Source organism: Helicoverpa armigera, chromosome 31 (genome assembly GCF_030705265.1).
Source record: "Helicoverpa armigera isolate CAAS_96S chromosome 31, ASM3070526v1, whole genome shotgun sequence".
Lineage (NCBI taxonomy): Eukaryota > Metazoa > Arthropoda > Insecta > Lepidoptera > Noctuidae > Helicoverpa > Helicoverpa armigera.
The window spans coordinates 1686064-1702267 of record NC_087150.1 but is presented as its reverse complement, the minus strand read 5'-3'; the positions used below and the strand labels follow the sequence as shown (position 1 = coordinate 1702267).

Here is a 16204-nt window from a genome sequence, read left to right as displayed (position 1 = left end):
CATCTTGATAAGCCCTATTTGGAAGTGTAGAACTGAAAGAATTTTACAAACCTACTGTAATTACTGAGATATAGCTTTCAACTATGCTTTTCAGCTTCATAATGTTAGTACGGAATAATATTCCAGTTTTTAAAGAAATAACGAATCTCTGAAACTAGCTCTCCAGGTTAATAACCTCGCATCACGCACGATAAGAAGAATTTACAAAATTCCTCTTACCTCAAGATAATAGTTAAGCTCTAAGCTTTCAAAGTAAACTAAACATTAGTTTATGTTTACTGAACGCGTCGGTATAACTACAAACGCTTCAAGATAACCCCTTTTGTTTTGTTAGTAAGTTAAGTACAGTTACGTAGAAATGTTAATTGGAGATTATTAGAGAAAAAACTTGAAGATTTTTTTTACTTGAGTCGTGGGAAAGAGTGAAGATTTTTTTTTATTCTGTTATATTTCGAAGTAGTATGTTTGTCACTAGAAAATAACAAGACTCGTAAGTTGATCAATTTTCTAGGCAGTTGATCAACTCTCGGAAAATAATAAACGGCAGTTGAAATGTACTATTTAACGTATGTATTTTAGTAAGTTGATTACACTAAAAAGCATGAAGGTCATTAAAATAAATAAGTGAAACAACTAAATAATATACCTAACAGTAAGTAGGTTTTCCCCGCATTCTGTAGGAAATATTACGCGAACCCGGTTAAAACGTAGCCTATAGCTTTTCTCGATAAATAGGCTACCTAAAAAAATTCAGAGCTTTCGCACACAATGTCATCCATGTACATTTACACACACCAGTATAACACATACACACATTCATGAGATAAAACATCTATAATACCCAAACTAGATGATGATCTAACATCCAAGAAAAAAAATCCTACAAATTCATAGTTATCCTTGACGATTATATCAAGAACATATTTCTAAGTTGTCACTGCAGTTGTTAGGACTTATCTACTCGACTGTACAAGGTTGCGCCGCTTATTGCCGACATCCTGTCTGATAAACGCGTAACGGCTAAGCTGTTACTGAGATGTACAGTCAACTTCAGGTCAGTGGTAACAGTTTTATAGGAAAATCGTACTTATTACTATTGAGTTAAGGTGCATGACAGTTACCACTAATGTGCAGTCTAGTGTACTTCAAATGTGGTTTACACTGTTCTTGAAGTTAGATTTCATGATAATATTTGGAAAAATATCTTGGTATTTCTTGTCTTGCAATCGTTCATTGTGGCACACTGAACATCTTTGGCAGTCGTTACGGGTAGTCAGAAGCTAGAAACTACAAGGTATTGGATTGCCCGGGTACCTAGGTTGAGGATATCAGATAGGGCAGTCGCTCCTTGTGGCACACTGGTACTCAGCTGCATGCTGTTAGTCTGGAAGCCGACCCCAACATGTTTGGAAAAGGCTATGCAGATGATGAATCATATTGTTTAGTCAGACTGATATCGGCTAAATACCTGATCTTTGTAATGTGCGTACTACCATCACGAGTGGTAACTGTCATGCACCTTAACTCAATAGTGATAAGTGCGCTTTTCCTATAAAACTGTTACCACTGACCTGAAGTTGACTGTACTAATTTAAACTATCGGCCGACTAAAACTTTACAGTGTGCTTAGTGACATATTTTTAACCTCAGAAGAATTTTATCTCCCAGCCATATGAATACAAAAGTTTTTCATTTTGCTCATTTAAAAATCTGTCAAATAAATTCTCACTACCGTGAAGGAATTAGTTAAACTTAAAATAAGTAAGAAAAAAGCCATTGTTTCGAACGGGGGCTGCAGATTCTGTACCTTTAGGTACATACATATTTATGTATCTTATTGTTAAGATTAAAACCCGGAAGAATTCACAGGAGATACAGTTTCACACCCCTAATATCAGGTGCTCTATATAGGGAATTCTCATTGCGTCCGCCATTTTTTTTCATCTGACAGCTCGCCCTATCTTGGCGCGAAAAATGACAATGGCAACTCACCGTGCGAATCTTTGATTGTCTATTGTTGTTCTACTTCCGAATTTGAAATAAGGGGTTCGAAATTTAAAATCTTTCCCATGGTATGTCTGGTCATCTTTTTGACCTTTGGGCAATTGTTACCGTTACTTGTAGGGCGGAATTTGCTAAGATATTGATAATAAAAGTATTGATTGAAAATAGCTATGGGTACCGGTTTATCTCACGGGATAAACAGCCATGATCTTTTGAAAAAAAAAATTGGACGTCTCCGCAGAGCTGTCAAAGTGACATTAATATTTTTTGTGTCGTCTTTAAGTATTGATGAATTTATTACACAAGAAATATATTATGAATGAAATAATGTTTAAGGCATCAAGTCTAACCGGATTCCGCCTAAAAATAAAATGTTTTAATACAAAAACCAATCGTGGGAATAGACAAATTAAATGATAGAACACTACATCACCTTTTTTTCCTCATTTGAATATATTTACATAATTTTAGCAAAAAGTATTTAAATTAGTTGTCTTTGGCAAGCTTGTTGGCAGACAATATGTATTGTGTTAAATGATAATACTTCCTTATTCTCTCTATCTCTTTGGAATTCGTATTGTTTTTTTATACAAAGATTCGTGTTCATAAATCATTTACCTATTTTTGTAACTGGAACATCTATTGAAGAATCTATGTAGATTTCGTATTTACTCAATTATCATTGAAGTCATGAATATTAAATTGTATAATAAAAAAAACTATAAAAACACTGTAAAATCTTTTTATTTCAAGAAAAAGTCAACTTAATTTAGGTAAAAACTAAGAACTTCCATATAAATAGCTGATTTCAATGCTTAATTTTAGTAATATAATTTTTTCGCTTTTAGTAAGATTTGAATACTAGACAAATAAATGTCTTCGAGCCCATTAGAATAAAAATTACGACATCTAAAGATAAAACTGAAATACTAACAAAAAATTTAGGACAGAAATGGATCTTAAAATACAAGGGATGGATGGATCGCTTATTGCAATCCGCAGTAAGTCACGAGTTGCTAAGCAACCTAGAAATAACGTTAACAACCCATAGCAACGTACCATAAACAAATAGAATGCATCATCAAACAAAATACTGGCACTTTGCAAAACCGTTAATGACGTCATCGCCTGAAAGGAACACTACTGGTTTATTTGAATTCGGAACAGTCGTTTGAATATGGAACGTGTGGGAGCGTTTAAAAATAGAATACTAAACTGTTAGTGTAACGTTATTGTAATGAGATTCCATATTTTGGTTTAAATATGGAATAGGAATTGATGAAATTAGACATTATAGAGAGAGTACAATTCGCCCAAATTATATTTAAGTACCTACCGCAAAAATCAGCAAACAAGGCCCATACCGTTGCATCGAGGAGTGAGACAAGGGGATGTTATTTCCCCGAAACTGTTCACTAATGCAATGGAGGATATGTTCAAGACGCTGAACTGGAAAGGACGCGGCATCAACATCAATGGCGAACACATCTCTCACTTGAGATTTGCTGACGATATCGTCATCATGGCGGAAACGCTGCAGGACCTACAACAGATGCTTAACGACCTGGCTGAATCTTCTCTACGCATCGGCCTACGGATGAACTTGGACAAAACCAAGGTCATGTTCAATGAACATGTTCTACCGGAACCGATTGCGATACACGGCGCCGTTCTCGAAGTTGTTCGGAAATATGTATACCTCGGGCAGACATTGCAGTTAGGTAGAAACAACTTTGAGGACGAGGTGAATAGGAGAATTCAGTTGGGTTGGGCTGCATTTGGGAAGCTACGTCGAGTCCTAACATCGTCGATTCCACAGTGCCTAAAGACAAAAGTCTTCAATCAGTGCGTCCTACCTGTCATGACTTACGGAGCCGAAACGTGGACACTGACGGTACGGCTGGTCCACAAGTTTAAAGTCGCTCAGCGGGCTATGGAAAGAGCTATGCTCGGCGTTTCTCTGAGGGATCGCATCAGAAATGAGGTAATCCGTCAGAGAACCAAGGTCATCGACATAGCCTACCGAATCAGCAAGCTGAAGTGGCAGTGGGCTGGCCATATTAGCCGAAGAACCGATAACCGTTGGGGTAAACGAGTTCTAGAGTGGAGACCGCGCCTCGGCAAACGTAGTGTAGGACGTCCTCAGGCACGGTGGAGTGATGACTTGCGCAAGACGGCTGGCAGGAGCTGGATGCGAGAAGCCAAAAATCGATCTCAGTGGCGTGCACTTGGAGAGGCCTATGTCCAGCAGTGGACTGCGATAGGCTGATGATGACCGCAAAAATACTTCTGAAACTTTATATTAGTGATTGATAACTTTGTCTAAATAATAAGTCCAAAAAATATCCTTGAAGTACACATCAAAACAAAGGCATAACTGTACTAAAAAGTCAAAGTTTATCTAGAACAAACGTACTTCAAACTCTACTAACCTACATTTGTGTCCAAATAGGTCACAAACATTCAAGGTCTAAACAATATAATATCTAAGTTCGTTAACGGTCATATTTGAAAAATTATCAGTTAGACTGAAATTCTCATCCTTGGCAATCGTTACGGGTAGCCAGAAGCCAGTCCAGTAGACTGCTTTTCTGAACTCCTGAACCCAGATACCCGGGCAACCCGCTACACCTTGGAAAGACTGGTTGTTAGGCTTCTGACTACCCGTAACGACTGCCAAAGATGTTCTCAAATGACAGCCGGGACCCACTAATTTAACGTGCCTTCCGAAACACGCAGTGACTAATATTAGGTACCGTGAAAGTTTAACTTTCATACATTTTTTGTAGTTTTTTTTGACTCGAAATCCCTGTTAGAATGTCTGCACCTTGCATCTGGTCTTTCTGAATCATAAATCACGTTAATCTTACAGTTTTTGCCGCCCTTTTAGCTGTCAGTGTCAAATGAGCCGACTGTTCTCTAATGGCTGGAAAGATTCACTTTTCTTTTTATTAAGTAAAACTTTTAGTGGTTTCATCCGCTTTGGTGGTTGGGGTGTATGCATTGATTTGCAAGGTTCCTATTTTGGAATGTATTGTATGTAAACAGTATTTGTATGTTTATGGAAACTGTTCATTAATGGTTGAAGTTTTTTCTTGACAGTTGTCAACTCAGCTGCGAAAAGCGCAAGGTGTCAAACGGCTGTCTGCACTTCTGCAGATTGGCAAAGTTATTTGACAAGAACTCGCAAAGAAATTAATAATAGCTAAAAATCACCACTGCAAATAAGTTACCCTTTTACCACAAAACTAAACCGTAACGAGAGCACTTCGATTTTTAAACAAAATCAAAGATGGCGGAGACCTCCCGGCTTCGCTCCCGCGTCGCCGGCAACATATGGCGGACGTGGCCAATATGAAAAATTGCGTGACTGCGTCCAATCAAATATTGTTTTACATAGTTGGCAGATGTTACTAATGTAGCACTTTGTAATGCTTAAACACTGGAGTTTATGGGTTCGTAAACTTTATGGTTTTCAAGGACTTTTGGGTTTAGATATACGAACTGTTTTTGATGTTTAAAAAGATTGATAATTGAAGGTTCAATACGCCCTAATGGGTCTTATAAAGAGAGGCTTATCTCAGAAACTACACAACCAATTTCAAAAATTCTTTCACATACATAAAGCCATATTATCCCTCTATATTACAGCTTATAGTTATTTCTATATACCGCAAGTAACACCGGCTACATAGCCCAGTCTCAAGACACATCCTGTGGTCACTCCTTACTATATCATTACACACATGCAGGAAGTTGGTAAGCGGTCAGGATTCAAGCTCCGGTGCGTATTGCCCTCGATATTATGTTTCGAGGACAATCTTGGAAACTGCTGAGCAGCTATCTGATTTTCCGGTGTCTTGGTTTGAACGGTTTTGGGTGCAATAAGTACATAGTTTCCGTTGGGACGCGGGTGAAACCGCTGGTGGACGTTTACTATGTGTATCTGTAGGTTGACATTGGCCAAGTCAGTAAAAGTTCTAAAATGTGGTATTTCAGTAAGCTTCATGATTTCAGGTAGGTTTTGAGGATTACCAATAAAATATTTTAGTTAAACAAGATATCCACTATTGAAGATATGCCCAAGGGCCCGTAAGACCCTAAGTCTAATAGCAAAATTCCCACAGCCTTTTCCGACATACAAACCCTCAATTTTCAAATGTTAGTCTGAATAAACCTACTAACGGTTCTTTCTTACGGTCATCTGCCTTCAAAAAGAAAAAAAATATAACAATAATCCATACCGTTGCATCGGATCAAAATCTTAATAAGATTTAGCGAAAAAAATCTATAAAATCGAAGGGGAAGTTTTAAGGAAGGAACTGGCTAGCCAATTTGTCTATTGTGTATTTGTGTACTGCAGCTGCACTTGCAAGCAAGCAGATGTGTAGCACGCGCCGTCTTGAGATGTGTGGTAGTGGCATTATGTGTCTATGGTATTGTCTGTCAGTTGTCAGTGAGCGCGGGAAAGTGTTTTTTTTGACGTTTGCGATTTTTTTTTGAGGTTATGATTTGTTGTTATTTATAGCAGTTTTCACAAAATCTGCGTAAGTTGTAAAACAAGTTCTGGTTCTTAGCTGCAGCCAGTCAGACTGGAAGCCGACCCAAACATAGTTGAGAAAAGGCTACGCAGATAATCTAACTTCAAAATGTATATCACAAACTTCTAGGAAAACAGCTATCTTAAAACGTGTATTTTATACTTAAAGAAGCAGATGGTATCCACGATAAGATTGGCTATCGAAATGATTTGTAGCCGCCATTTCGATTCGATTTAGCATATCGATTAGAAATTAATCGAATGCTAAACTCATCATCTGCCTAGCCTTTACCCAACTATGTTGGGGTCGGCTTCCAGTCTAATCGAATGCTGTTTTAAAATTAGTTCGAAATTATAGATAAAAATGTTAATTTGTTTATTTATTTGTCTGATGATGCTTATCATTGAAAAAATGATTTTAGCGATTTCGAAAAGGAGGTTCTCAGATTGAGCTGTGTTTATTTGTGCGCGATTAACCTACGTACGGCTGAATTAATTTTGACGCTGTTTTACAGCGTAGTATATTTGATAAACTTTGAGATATTTTGGGTAGTATAATTGAAGTCGGTTTCATTTTTTTGTTTGTCAAAGACAAGACAGTGGACCTTCTTTTTTAATCGTTTAAAAAGGTCAAGGCCTATTCCCGTTTCGTCCGGAAACGGAAACGCACGTGCGCGTAATAAAACGTTCAATTGAACGCATCCCATTCACTTTCATTCAATGAATTAATGATAGCAGTTCAATAGAACGAACATGTGTTTCGAGTATTTGAACCCTTTTTCAACTTGTTTTGCATATTTTATTAGAGAAAAGAAAAGCTCTCGAAAGTTCTAGAAAACCATTATTATATGAGTTCCCAATATTATATCTAATGTATTGCCTACTAGAGATAAAATTTTGACATTAGTCCTAGTACATGTCAAATTCTTATGCGATCGGCCGTTAGTACATTTCAGTAGTAAGATACCTCTCTAAAACTGTTTTACAGCCTAATTTAAATAAATTTTGTTTTAAGCAGACATTTTTCCTTTGAAATCTCATTAATAAGCATTAGAACACACATTACATGTATTTAAGTAAATATGTTAACAAATTCTAATGTCAAACTGCCATAGACGGTCCCGCGCAAACGGAACTTTTTTACACCCGCACGCGAGGCACGGGACACGAGCGTACAGCCAAGTTGAGACCGTTACCGATCGATAGAGGCGTATTGTTAACCGGGGTGTTGGGGCTATATAAATATATTTATTTAGTTTAGAGTATAAAAATATAATATGTTATATATGTTAGTGTAGATTGATTGGTTTGGCTGTGATATCACTTTTTAAAGGCGTGATTTTTAATAAATCTACTATTTGTGTGAGATTTTAGGTGTCTAGCCTGAGTGAAACTGCTTTAAATTCTTGTTTTCTCCATCATATAATCTAAATCGGTTCAGTAGTTTTACCGTTACACAGCCCTTAATCGTGAACTATTGACATCTCCACAACTGTCAAAATGACAGACCATCATTTCACTCCATTCAACAACAATATTCTTGACCCACCTGGATGCACCAAGGAGTTCGCATCTGTTTGGCACGCGCCAAGATTGCACTTTATATCAATTTTTTTTTTCGAACAATTGAATTTGGAACTTCTGTAAACTCCCCCTCGGCACGTGCCCAACGGATTTTATCCATTTTTAGAGAAATTTAAACCTTATTTTGAGAACCTTAAGGTTGATAATACAAAGTATGGCTTAAAATAACTATTGTTATAGGAAACTATACTCTATTTGTATTTAAATTAAGGTGTATATTACAATAAGTATTGTATTGTAGTAGGTGTAAGGTAATAGTTCAAAATAGTTATACACACTTCTTAAAAGGTCAAGGAACGGATTTTTGGGTAGAAAAAAAAATGGCGGGTGTGAGATTTGTTTTTAAACGGTTTTATTTTTATTTTTTTTATTTTTTTTTTATTTAGCTCACCCAGTTTGTTTTATTTATTATTTATTCATTCTTGGGTCAAATTTAGAAATTGAAATTTCAGTGCCTTCCTGTAGTCAGATTGATCTGAAATTTGGTACACACCTTTATTTCCGATGACAATACAATATAGTAATATCAATAACATTGCAAATCCAAGATGGCCGCCGGTACAAAATGGCGGATAACGTAGGTTTTATCAATCCCGTCAATGTGGGTATCAAATGAAAGTGCTCAACCAGTAGAATACAATGTACTATATAAAATTCAAATCCAAGATGGCGGCCTCTACTAAATGGCGGATAACTTAGGTTTTATCAATCCCATCAACATGGGTATCAAATGAAAGGTCTCAACAAGTAGAATACAATTTACTATGCAAAATTGAAATCTAAGATGGCCGCCGCTACCAAATGGCTGATAACAATTTTTAAACGGTTTTATTTAGCTCATCCCGTTTGTTTTATTCTTGGGTCCAATTTAGTAATTCAAACACCCTCTTCCTGTCAAGCGATTAATCTGAAATTTTGTTTACACCTTTTACTCCGATGACAATACAATATAGTAATATCAATAAAATTGTAAATCTAATATGGCCGCTGGCACAAAATGGCGGATTACATATTTTTTCACAACCCCCTCAATATGGGTATCAAATGAAAGGGCTACACTAGTAGAATACTGTCAGCAACCCCAGCAGGGCCCAACAGGGCGCCAGGCCTGCCTGGGCTGCGGGATTGTTCGAAAGAGTTACCGTGGCCCTGGTACATAAAAGGCCTACGACGAAACATAACTATTTTTAGTCAGTAAGAGTCTGGCACTCCCTTACCGCTGCTGACCCAGGGAGGGGTCACTTGATGATTTTTGGTGTCGTTAAAAAAAATGTCTTTTTTTAAAATTAGATTGTAATAAATTATCAGGTAAGAGACCGTGTAATAATGATGCACTAAATGAATTAGATACAATGAGGAATATTCGGTAGGCATTTTCATTAAATACTAAAAACTAGAAAATAAAAAATCGGTAAAAAAACTTTTAAGTCAAACGGTTTTATCTTATGTGCACTGAAAACTAGAAAATAAAAAAATAGTTACTTACCTGTCAACCTACGTAGGTGGTCTTGGTCATATTAGACTAAAATAAAAACGTGGGGCCCCTCTGAAATCCTACCTATGGCAAAGCATATCTTTATACTTTGGTAGATCATGAGCTCGGCGTTCGCTGGTGAAGCCGCTACGGCTGATTATTGATTGTCAAAATCTCCAGTTACGATTATAGTAAGTCGATGCAATCCACACCTATTATACCTCTAGAAGAAAGTACTACAGCAACAGTTAATGGGCCCCACGTTTTTATTTTAGTCTAATATGACCAAGACCACCTACGTAGGTTGACAGGTAAGTAACTATTTTTTTATTTTCTAGTTTTAATTGAGGTTGGTGTAAAAGTAATAATTTTACTATTAACTTTATAGCGAGTATGTATCATGATTTATTTAGATTTTTTTAATGATTTTCAAAAGAAAAAGCGCTATTTACTTGAAGGCTTTATTGATTGTTTATTTTCAGTGTTCATAGCAAGTGTAAATTCTTTTTATCTATTATTATGTAATAAAGTAATAAAATTATTCTCATTAACTAACAACAGTTTTATATCGTATATGTAGCGAATTTTCTATTTTATCTCGATTAGGTTTAATTGATTTAAGTATACTATAAGTTTGTAACTTTTTTATTTTTTTTTACCACTTATCTCTGGTAATAAAAAAAAAAGAGTTTTTTATATTATTACAATTCCTTTCAACCATTAATTATATCCTTTCTTCACCTAAAAACAACTACTCGAAAACTCCAAAATTCGTTGACACGTCACCCTCTAGTGTTGTGCGTCCGTTTCTAACGGCTATATCGATTAGTCGGCACAGTTGGGGTAACGCGTGCGATATCGAACTATCGACAGCTGGCTGTTTTTATACTGATTTCTACTTAATTAGTGGATAAGGCTGTAGTTTTGATTGAAAAGGGGGGAAATTAATATAGTTTGTGTTGATTGGATTTATTAAAGATTTTGAAAATTGACAGCTGTTAAAGTTAAAATCAAAAGTTTTAACGAATACAGTTACTTTAGCATCTTGAATTCTTACGGTGAGTTGCATATAGATAATCAATTGTCGTTCTATAGGCTAATCGTTAATTTGACATCTGGCTATTTTGAAACATTTTGTGTGTTTGTACCGTAAAGCCTCGAAAACTACTGAACCGATTTGAAAATTTCTTTCACTGTGGGAAAGTTACACTCTTTCCGAGAAACATAGGCTGTATGTAATCCTGGTATCATCCTTATATTTTTCGTTAAACCAACGACACATTTAAAATTCACATCCCATTGCTTCCAAAATCAAATATTCTTCTAACATCCCGTCAGAACTCACTCCTCGAAACACAGGTTTTTTGTTTCAAAACCGAGTGCCACATGGTAATAGTTGAACCAAGGTCAAAGTAAAGATGGTGTAACATCCTGTTTAAGTAATATTAACCTGTGTTTCCTTTGAAATAGTGTAAGAAGAAAATAACGGTCATTTTGTGACTTTTCGCAGATTTTGGTGAGATTTTGACCAGTCTTACTAAGGGTATTGGGTTGCCCGGGTGACTGTGTTGAGGGAGGAAGGCACACTGGTACTTAGCTGCATCCAGTTAGACTGGAAGCCGACCCCAACATAGTTAAGTAAAGGCTAGGCAAATGATGATGTATTGCAAAACGTTGCAATTCGAATTTGACAGAAAAAAACAACAGTAATGTTACAAATTATTACTAAAAACATTTTTTAAATACAATATATAACACGATGTAAAATTTCACACACACGAAAAACTTAATAAATAAATATTACAAGCAAGCTCGTATCGGTACAACCCCAGAGGTCAGGAACCGTTAAGATTAACGGTTGACGAAAAAACTTCCCTTCTCATGCACCCATTGTACGAGGGTTCTTGGCACAAAGTGCATTTAATGTGGACTACATAAGATTCGCAAAGAACCAAGACATTTATACCCCTTATGTAATTTCTGTCAGTCAAAGAAGAACTTGATTTTTTGAGTGTCACAATAAATATCTGTATGTACTATCTCGTCTGTTTAAATGCTTACTAATATTATAAATGCGAAAGTAACTGTCTGTCTGTCTCGTATACACGTCAAAATCACTGAACCGACTTAAATTGTTACTCATATAGTTAGATAGAAAGGATTTTTTATCCAGCTACGGAAGGTAGTTCACTACAAATGCTGGTGGAATCATTCAAAATACCAAAAAATAAACTTACTAACCAAATTATTATGTGTAACGTCTAGTCGATTATTAATCGATTCAACTAATTTGACTTTCACAACCCTTTAGTGAAAGCATTGATCAGTCTATTCACTAACATATCAATAACTAGTTACTCCAAAATAACGGTTACACAAAAATAACCGTTACACTATAACGTTAAGGTTGAATTTCGTTATAAAAGGAGTATTTATTCAAATCAGTGTTTGGCTTGCATTATGCATTTCTTGAGGAGCCTGTTTTTTTAACCGTTCCCGTTTTTTTTTGGTTAGAAACGACACTTGTAGTGTCTTTGTATGAAGAATGCAACGTTGGGTGACAGTCGTTAAAATTCTGTTAAGAGACAAGTTTTTGAATTGTCTACGAAGTAAAAATACGAAAATATTATTTTTCTTAACATCCTGAAATATCCCTATTTTTGGCAAATAAATAGCAAAAACCTACTTGTAAATATATTTATTTAAATATAGCTGTGTATACCTCTACAATAATATGTATGTCCTCTATTTAGTTCACTATTAATAGAAAACCGTTAATAGTAGGTGTAACTGTGTAAACAATAGGGCTTATGTTATCTACAGGAAAACCTACGCAATCCTTGAAACTATTTGCTACTATGAAGATAAATACACACAGCTATATTTTATAGAAAAATACGTAATAGGACCAATGTCATCATTTGCCCCACCTTTTCCCAACTAGTATCAGTGTTTTATATCGATTAAAACATGGTCAGGAATCAGGATACCAAAGCTTCCAACCAATCAAATGATAATCAAAGGATGACGGTTTTAATGTCTATTTTCATTTTAGAAGTATCTCTGTTCGATAATCGGGTGTCGAATACAATTGTAACATTATATGTTAGTCGATTATTTGTCGCACGTGCGTAAATCGGTAACTGCTTATCGATATGTCTGGTGACCTTATTTTGAATTTGTGTTTACTAATATAAAACTTTGTTTTTTTGCAATCGAGAATAGTATTTTGATTTTTTACTGTGAAAAGATTGGTAAATCGCGGCAGATACCTATAAACTTGTGTAAAATACGAGTATCTCCTGCATGGCCAGTATCCATCATGAATTCATTTGCAAAACAACGAGTAAAAATTCTAATCATATTTTTTTTTATCCACAGCCATAACCGAACTGCTTTCAGATAAACCTTCATGCTAACTGCGTATATAAAGCGTTCTTTGTAAACTATAACAAATGAGCATGGCCTAGTTAGATAGACTGGATCACTGGATGATGTCAGAGTTAGAGTTAATTAGAGTTTATGACCTCTTGACTTGAGATCATAAGATGTAATGTTTAGGATGATAGTACTAGGGAGTGGCCTGAAGCCTCGTGATATTTTTATTGGTTAAAATTGGTAGAACATTTGTCAAGTCTTTTAGCAACTGCATAAATGTACTGGAGTACTGTGTAAACACTGGTACTCAGCTGCATACGGTTAGACTGAAAGCCGATTACAACATAGTTGGGAAAAAGCTAGGCAGATGATGTAGTCGATAAAAATGTTTTTAGAATATAAAACTAATAATGATTCTATTTTTGCACACATGACATAATCAATCTCGGAAGTGTTCATACAAATATTTGTAATAATAATTTATTTACTCGTTTTATTAGTTTTCCGCATAACACAATGACAAATTACAATACTACATACATATATGATTGAAATACTATTTAATTTGGATTGATTTTAACAAACAAATCTCTTGATTTAGTAAAATAAGGTCTGCAATTGAAACAGTACTTCCCTAGATACCTATATAAAAAAAAAAACAAGGTCCTAAAATGTCTAAAAACTAAATAAACCAGTTCGTTAATGATGTCATTCATTCATAGGTAAAAATTATTATCTAGCAAAGCTGCAAAAAGTTGCTTTTGTATGTATGAGGAAAAACCTCTGTAACTGCTGTACTGGTTATCATATTTCTAACGGACGAATACTGAAATATCGATATTAACTAAAGCTTGAATATCATTTTATCGCTGTCACTCATTTGCCTAGTCTTTTCCCAACTATGTTGGGGTCGGCTTCCAGTCTAACTGGATGCAGCTGAGTACCAGTGTACCAAAAGGAGCGACTGCCTATCTGACCTCCTCAACCCAGTTACCCGGGCAACCCAATACCCCATAGTAAGACTGGTTGCCATTTTCAAAATACCTGAATGACATATATGCTATGTTTAACGTGGATGTGACCCAAAAATAACGGTCAGTTTTTCAAACTCGTTAATGCAATTATTAAATAAAAATTATCAATGAGAAACTAACCTTGCACAAAGCGAATAATAACAAAAAATGAATGATAAACAGCATTATTTATAAATAATAGCACCAAATGATAAGAAAGTCCGTTACTTTATCAGTTTATTTTGAAGCTGGGAACTACAAAGTCGTTATTATGACGTGTAGTCTTATCTATACTATGCTTTACTTCCTCACTTCGCGTCCTGAGAGAATTACTTCCCGTATAAGGATAAAAAGTCTATCTTCGTCATCATCAGCCTTTTAATCTTCCCACTGCCACTGCAAGGCGCAGGCCTTTTCTCTGTATGAGAAAAGCACGCTTGCTCAAGGAATGGCTATACAAACAAACTGGTCAAACTAAGAACCACCTTTTTTTGAAGTCTGTTAAAAACTGGCGCAATTGGCACGTAAATTGTAAATAAAGTTGTCTATAACAATAACCCAGTTCTATTTTTGCAATATCTCTCGCCTATAAAGAGGAAATCCAATGAAAATAATGTTATTAACAACAGAACTTCATATTATTACATTAATTATACATTTCCTGTGTTATCGACGGCTAAAAACAAAGCTTCAATAATAATTACTTGTACACAGAAATTCGACTAAAATTAGGTTACTAAAAGTATGTCGATAAGACTTAGTTACATCACTATTATGATACAAAAAAGTTTAATCAGCAAAAACAAAGAAATTGGCCCAGTTGTTTAAGAATTTACTATTAATAACTTGATACTCCATTAATTGTTGGTCAGTACAGAAAAAAATATCTCGTTCTTCGTGATTTCACTACATATTTAATTCTTTTCAAAACCTATAAAAACACATTTTTCTTCTTCTATATTAAAAAGCATTAAAAATCGTTAAATAACTTACAAAATACTTCAATAATCCGTTACGATTTATCCATAAATCAATTCAAATTACGCGCCCCTACTGAATTAAATATTGATCGACTAATTTATTTTATCTATTACAATATGAAAGAGACTAAAATAAGCATCTTAAAGCATCGAATTCGTCCTTACCCTTCATATATATTTACACAAAGAATATAACCGATATATTATGTAAATATAATACTTTACAATAAGTTTATTTTGATTTATAAGTATTAATCTTCCCATCTTTAAAATAACATAAAAAATTTAAAACTAGCATCAAAAAATAGGAATAACAACTTTTTTTTGTCCAAAATGAGCAAAAAGTTTTATATGTTGGCAGAATGACTAAATACCTTAACCTCGCAAGATTTGACATTTAAAACCTAACCTTAGCGCGCGAATCGCCGAAAGCGATGATTCACAGAGTGACAAAATCTACCCTTTTTTACTATTATTTCTATTAAAAACTAATAGAAAACTTCAAAAGTGTCGTGTACAAGTGTTTTAGAAACGTGTTCTATAAGTTTCGCACGAGAATTTAGTGTAAAACCTGTGACTGCAGAGGTTAATATAAACTTTCGTCAAAGTGTATTGTTATCATTTTTTACTCGAAATAAGTGTACAATAATGCCGCAGGGGCTCGCAAAAGGGTTTACCGGTACGTAGAACCAGTTACATCGATGTATTTACGAGTATAGATAGGTTATATGACAAAAAAAAACCCAAGGGGTGATCGTCATGTCTTTGTTAACAATTTCGGCGGAGTTCTTTTACAAAAAGTTCTCATATCGTCTTTAGTATAGTAAAAAGCTTGTAAGCTATGGTCCCATGACCTATGGGTTAGTTAAGGGTAGAATATAGTTCGAAACCCTGAGAAAATGATGTAAGAACCTTTAAACTATCATTTCTGTGTTATTTTTGATTGATTTATTTTTACACCCTAAATGTGCATTTACCTTTATATTACATCAGCTGTTAGCCACCATATGTTACTGTTTTCCCATATTTCTTTTAAGAGTTAAAAACCTGTATATTTAACAATATCTTTTAGTAATACATATTAGTTTTGTATTTCCCTGCATTGTTTTAACTTACAAAAGTATATAGTAATAAGAATATTTCATCTTGAATATACTCATGGTATTTTTTGTTAGGTATTTTCGATAAGTAATAACTGTATTTGGAATGCTGTACACTGCCTTAAGATTCA

The 16204-nt window shown here is 34.9% G+C and overlaps 1 protein-coding gene and 1 long non-coding RNA gene across 3 annotated transcripts in view; both read left to right on the top strand.

Annotated features, from left to right (window-relative positions):
- LOC135119227 (uncharacterized) overlaps positions 1-16204 on the top strand; it is a 233682-nt gene that overhangs the window by 46916 nt on the left and 170562 nt on the right. The gene's annotated exons all lie outside the window — the stretch shown is intronic.
- The window catches only part of LOC110380949 (M-phase inducer phosphatase), a 34632-nt gene that overhangs the window by 11724 nt on the left and 6704 nt on the right, over positions 1-16204 (top strand). Inside the window, exon 1 of one of the 2 annotated variants that reach the window (XM_049840158.2) lies at positions 15381-15652. The exons of the other annotated variant lie outside the window; for it this stretch is intronic. The gene's annotated coding sequence lies outside the window, so the exon portion shown is untranslated. Of the gene's footprint in view, positions 1-15380; positions 15653-16204 lie in introns of those variants that run through there. 2 annotated transcript variants of the gene reach the window in all.